Source organism: Triticum urartu, chromosome 6 (assembly GCF_003073215.2).
Source record: "Triticum urartu cultivar G1812 chromosome 6, Tu2.1, whole genome shotgun sequence".
NCBI lineage: Eukaryota > Viridiplantae > Streptophyta > Magnoliopsida > Poales > Poaceae > Triticum > Triticum urartu.
Genome location: NC_053027.1, coordinates 536,445,852 through 536,451,851, shown reverse-complemented (window position 1 = coordinate 536,451,851; position 6,000 = coordinate 536,445,852).

Sequence of the window (6,000 nt, the reverse complement as noted above, 5' to 3'; positions counted from 1 at the left end):
AAAACGGATCTTTCATGACAAGATTCAGCAAAGTAGTATTAATTTCACAAGATTCAGCATCGGTAAGAGGAGCAATCGGAGTGCTAATAAAATCATTGTTGTTGGTATTGGTGAAGTCACACAATTTAGTATTATATTGAGCCATCGTTACAAGCAAGCAAACGAACACACAAGCAAACAAAAATCAAGCGGGCAAAAAGAGGCAAATAGAGAAAGAGAGGGACGATAGAGAAAGAGAGGGCGAATAAAACGGCAAGGGTGAAGTGGGGGAGAGGAAAACGAGAGGCAAATGGCAAATAATGTAATGCGGGAGATAAGGGTATGTGATGGGTACTTGGTATGTTGACTTTTGCGTAGACCTCCCCGGCAACGGCGGCAGAAATCCTTCTTGCTACCTCTTGAGCACTGCGTTGGTTTTCCCCGAAGGGGAAGGGGTGATGCAGCAAAGTAGCGTAAGTATTTCCCTCAGTTCTTGAGAACCAAGGTATCAATCCAGTAGGAGGCTACGCGCGAGTCCCACGTACCTGCACAAAACAAATAAATCCTCGCAACCAACGCAAATAGGGGTTGTCAATCCCTAAAAGGCCACTTACGAGATATGATAAGATAATTTTTTTGGTATTTTTATGATAAAGATGCAAGGTAAAATAAAGGCAAAGTAAATAGCAAAGGAAATAACTAAGTAGTAGGAGATTAATATGATGAAGATAGACCCGGGAGCCATAGGTTTCACTAGTGGCTTCTCTCGAGAGCATAAGTATTCTACGGTGGGTGAACAAATTATTGTTGAGCAATTGACATAATTGAGCATAGTTATGAGAATATCTAGGTATGATCATGAATACAGGCATCACGTCCGAGACAAGTAGACCGACTCCTGCCTGCATCTACTACTATTACTCCACTCATCGACCGCTATCCAGCATGCATCTAGAGTATTAAGTTAAAAATAGAGTAACGCCTTAAGCAAGATGACATGATGTAGAGGGATAGACTCATGCAATATGAAGAAAACCCCATCTTGTTATCCTCGATGGCAACAATACAATATGTGCCTTGCTGCCCCTACTGTCACTGGGAAAGGACACCGCAAGATTGAACCCAAAGCTAAGCACTTCTCCCATTGCAAGAAAGATCAATCTAGTAGGCCAAACCAAACTGATAATTCGAAGAGACTTGCAAAGATAACCAATCATACATAAAAGAATTCAGAGAAGATTCAAATATTGTTCATAGATAGACTTGATCATAAACCCACAATTCATCGGTCTCAACAAACACACCGCAAAAAGAAGATTACATCGAATAGTTCTCCACAAGAGAGGGGGAGAACATTGTATTGAGATCCAAAAAGAGAAAATAAGCCATCTAGCTACTAACTATGGACCCGTAGGTCTGAGGTAAACTACTCACACTTTATCGGAGGGGCTATGGTGTTGATGTAGAAGCCCTCCGTGATCGATGCCCCCTCTGGAGGAGCTCCGGAACAGCCCCCAAGATGGGATCTTGTGGATACAGAAAGTTGCGGCGGTGGAATTAGGGTTTTGGCTCCGTATCTGATCATTTGGGGTACGTAGGTATATATAGGAGGAAGGAGTACGTCGGTGGAGCAACAGGGGGCCCATGAGGGTGGAGGGCGCGCCTGGTGGGGGTGGGCGCACCCCCCTACCTCGTGGCCTCCTCTCTTGTGCCTTGACGTAGGGTCCAAGTCTCCCGGGTCTTGTTTGTTGAGAAAATCACGTTCCTGAAGGTTTCATTCCGTTTGGACTCCGTTTGGTATTCCTTTTCTTCAAAACCCTAAAACAGGCAAAAACCAGCAATTCTGGGTTGGGCCTTCGGTTAATAGGTTAGTCCCAAAAATAATATAAAAGTGGATAATAAAGCCCAATAATGTCCAAAACAGTAGATAATATAGCATGGAGCAATCAAAAATTATAGATATGTTGGAGACATATCAGTTGCGAGGAGTTTATTAGTTTGTGTAGGTACGAGGGACTCGTGCATGGCCTCCTACTGGATTGATACATTGGTTCTCAAAAACTGAGGGAAATACTAACGCTGCTCTGTTGCATCACCCTTTCCTCTTCAAGGGAAAACCAACGCAGTGCTTAAGAGGTAGTAGTAACCTCCTGGTACTCCGGAAAATACCCGATACACTTCGGAACCATTCCGGTGTCCGAATATAACCTTCCAATATACCAATCTTTATGTCTCTATCATTTCGAGACTCCTCGTCATGTTTGTGATCTCATCCGGGACTCTCAACAACCTTCGATACATCAAATCACATAACTCATAATACATATCGTCATCGAACGTTAAGCGTGTGGACCCTACGGGTTCGAGAACTATGTAGACTATCTCCGGTCAATAACCAATAGCGGAACCTTGATGCTCATATTGGTTCCTACATATTATACGAAGATCTTTATCGGTCAAACCGCACAACAACATACGTTGTTCCCTTTGTCATCGATATGTTACTTGCCCGAGATTCGATCGTCGGTATCATCATACCTAGTTCAATCTCGTTACCAGCAAGTCTCTTTACTCATTCTGTAATGCGTCATCCTATGAATAACTCATTAGTCACATTGCTTGCAAGGCTCATAGTGATGTGCATTACCGAGAGGGCCCAGAGATACCTCTCCGACAATCGGAGTGACAAATCCTAATCTTGATCTATGCCAACTCAACAAACACCATCGGAGACACCTGTAGAGCATTTATATAATCACCCAGTTATGTTGTGATGTTTGATAGCACACTAAGTGTTCCTCCAGTACTCGGGAGTTGCATAATCTCATAGTCATAGGAAAATGTATAAGTCATGAAGAAAGCAATAGCAATAAACTAAACAATCATAGTGCTAAGCTAACGGATGGGTCTAGTCCATCACATCATTCTCTAATGATGTGATCCCGTTCATCAAATGACAACACATGTCCATGGCTAGGAAACTTAACCATCTTTGGTTAACGAGCTAGTCAAGTAGAGGCATACTAGGGACACTCTGTTTGTCTATGTATTCACACATGTACTAAGTTTCCGGTTAATACAATTCTAGCATGAATAATAAACATTTATCAGATATAAGAAAATATAAATAACAACTTTATTATTGCCCCTAGGGCATACTTCCTTCAGCGTACACATGAGCAAAATGTTTCAACTGGACACATAGAAAGATAGGGGCTTATTGCTTTGCCTCCCAACATATTCACCTCAAGGGCGATGTCAACAATAATAACTCATGCTATCCATATTCAACTAGACATATGTGCCTAGATCTTTCCTCACCGCATGATGCTTGCCAAAAGAAAGAAAATAAAAAGGGAATAGAGAGAAAAACTTTGACTCTTTGCATAAAAGTAAATACATAAAAGTAAAAGATAGGCCCTTCGTAGAGGGAAGTAGGGATTTGTAGAGGTCTCAAAGCTCATAGCGAAAAACTTAGAGATAAAAATATTTTGGGAGGTGTATCCATCCCACCAACAAAAATGACTTAGAGTTCCCAACACTTTCCATGTTAGATATATCATAGGCGGTTCCCAAACAGAAAATAAAGTTTATTCCTTTTTCCACCATACTTTCACTTTCCATGGCTAACCGTATCCACGGGTGCCCTCCATACCAACACTTTCCAAGGAATTTATTATTTGACAACATAAAGTAAATTCATTTTTCATTTTGGGACTGGGCATCCCCGATACCTTTGCCTTACTCTCGTGCAATGACAAGTGAATAAACACTCATCTTGAGAATAACACATATAGCATGGAAAATATTGGCCACCCCTCACCGCCTCACGAGCGGTACGAGCATACAAAAAAGAAATTTATTTTTAAAATTAGAGATGGCAGATACAAATTTTCTTAGAATGGCAAAAGAATACCGCATATAGGTAGATATAGTGGACTCTTGAAAATAAGATTTGGGTTTAAGGGTTTTTGGATGCACAAGTAGTATCTCTACTTGGTGCGGAATTTTTGGCTAGCAAAGATGGGGGAAAGCACCAAATGTTGAAGGATCTATGACAATATAACTTCTATGTGAATATGAACAAACATAAACCATTACGTTGTCTTCCTTGTCCAACGTCAACAATTTTGGCATATAATATTTTGATGGGGGCTCACAATCACAAAAGATTTCAATGATGGTGTATTTATATGTGAAAGTTCTCTTGCTTATACTAATTATTCGTGAATTGCTTGTATGACCAATATTGTGATTGTCAAGCCTCAAAAGATTTCACTTTCTAAACCCAATGTGAAGCTACCACTAGGCATGATATGATTTCAACTTCATGAGATACAATTTATTCAACAATTTACTCATAGGATATAAGTGAAGCACAAGAGTAAATGACATAAAGAAGAGCTTCATTGACGGGATATATAAATGCCGCTTACTTAGCCTCCCTAGAAACTATTTGAGGACTCTATTTTATTTTAAAAAATAAAATCTAAGTATTTTATTAAAACAACAAGAAAAACAAAAATAAAATTACATTCCAAGAATATCACACATCATGTGAAGAAGCAAAAACTTAGGCTCAACCGATACTAACCGATAATTGTTGAAGAAGAAAGGTGGGATGCCTACCGGGGCATCCCCAAGCTTAGATGCTTGAGACTTCTTGAAATATTATCTTGGGATGCCTTGGGCATCCCCAAGCTTGAGCTTTTGTGTCTCCTTAATTCTTCTCATATCACGGTTTTCCTAAATCTCAAAAGCTTCATCCACACAAAACTCAACAAGAACTCGTGAGATAAGTTAGTATAAACCAATGCAAAAAAACCTTATCATTATCTACTGTAGCAAATCACTAGAATTATTATTCAACATTGCATACTAAATGCCTCTGCATATTTAATACTCCTATCCTCAAATAGAATCATTAAACAAGCAAACATATGCAAACAATGCAAACATAACAGCAATCTGCCAAAACAGAATAGTCTATAAAGGATGCAAGAGTATCAATACTTATTAGCCTCCAAACATTATGAAAATTTACCAAACCATAGAAACTTTATCATAGCTCAATTTGCAAAAAGTTTCAACATTTTATCACATTCTGACTTTTCTAGGGAATTTTTGCAACAGCAGTAAACTTTCTGTTTTCAAACAGCAACAAGTATACTTGCAAAATAAGCATGGCAAAGACTATCATTGCCACTTTTATTGAAATAAAAGATGCAAAACATTATTATAAATAACAGAAAGCAAATCCTAACAAAATAAATTGATGCTCCAAGTAAAACTCATATCATGTGACGAATGAAAACATAGCTCCAAGTGAGGTTACCGATAATGTTGAAGACGAAAGAGGGGATGCCTTCCGGGGCATCCCCAAGATTAGTTGCTTGGATATTCCTTGAATATTTCCTTGGGGGTGCCTTGGGCATCCCCATGCTTAGGTTCTTGTCACTCCTTATTCTCCTCGTATCGACATCTCACCCAAAACTTGAAAACTTCAATCACACAAAACTTAACGGAACTTGGTGAGATAGGTTAGTATGATAAAGAGCAAACAATTTCACTTTGGTACTATCAAAGACAAGATTCATAATTGTTTCCACACAATGCCTACTTTATAATATCATTTCTACAATTTATATTAAGCAATATAAGCCATAGAAACTAGAAAACAAGCAAACTATGCATTGAAAAAAGAATCTGTCAAAAACAGAACAGTCTGTAGTAATCTGTACTCAAACCATGCTTCTGCTACTCCAAAAATTCTGAAAAATTAGGACAACCTGAGAAATTTGTCTATTAATCTTATGCAAAAACAATCAGCATTTTATCATGCTTCTGTTAAAACGAGAATTATTTTCCTGAGCACAAAAGTTTTTGTTTTTCAGCAAGATCTAATCAATTATCACCATAAGCCATCCCAATGGTCTTACTTGGCACTTTATTGAAGCAAAAGCAATAAAACATGATTACTACAGTATCCTAATCATGTGAACACACAAAAACAGTAGGTAA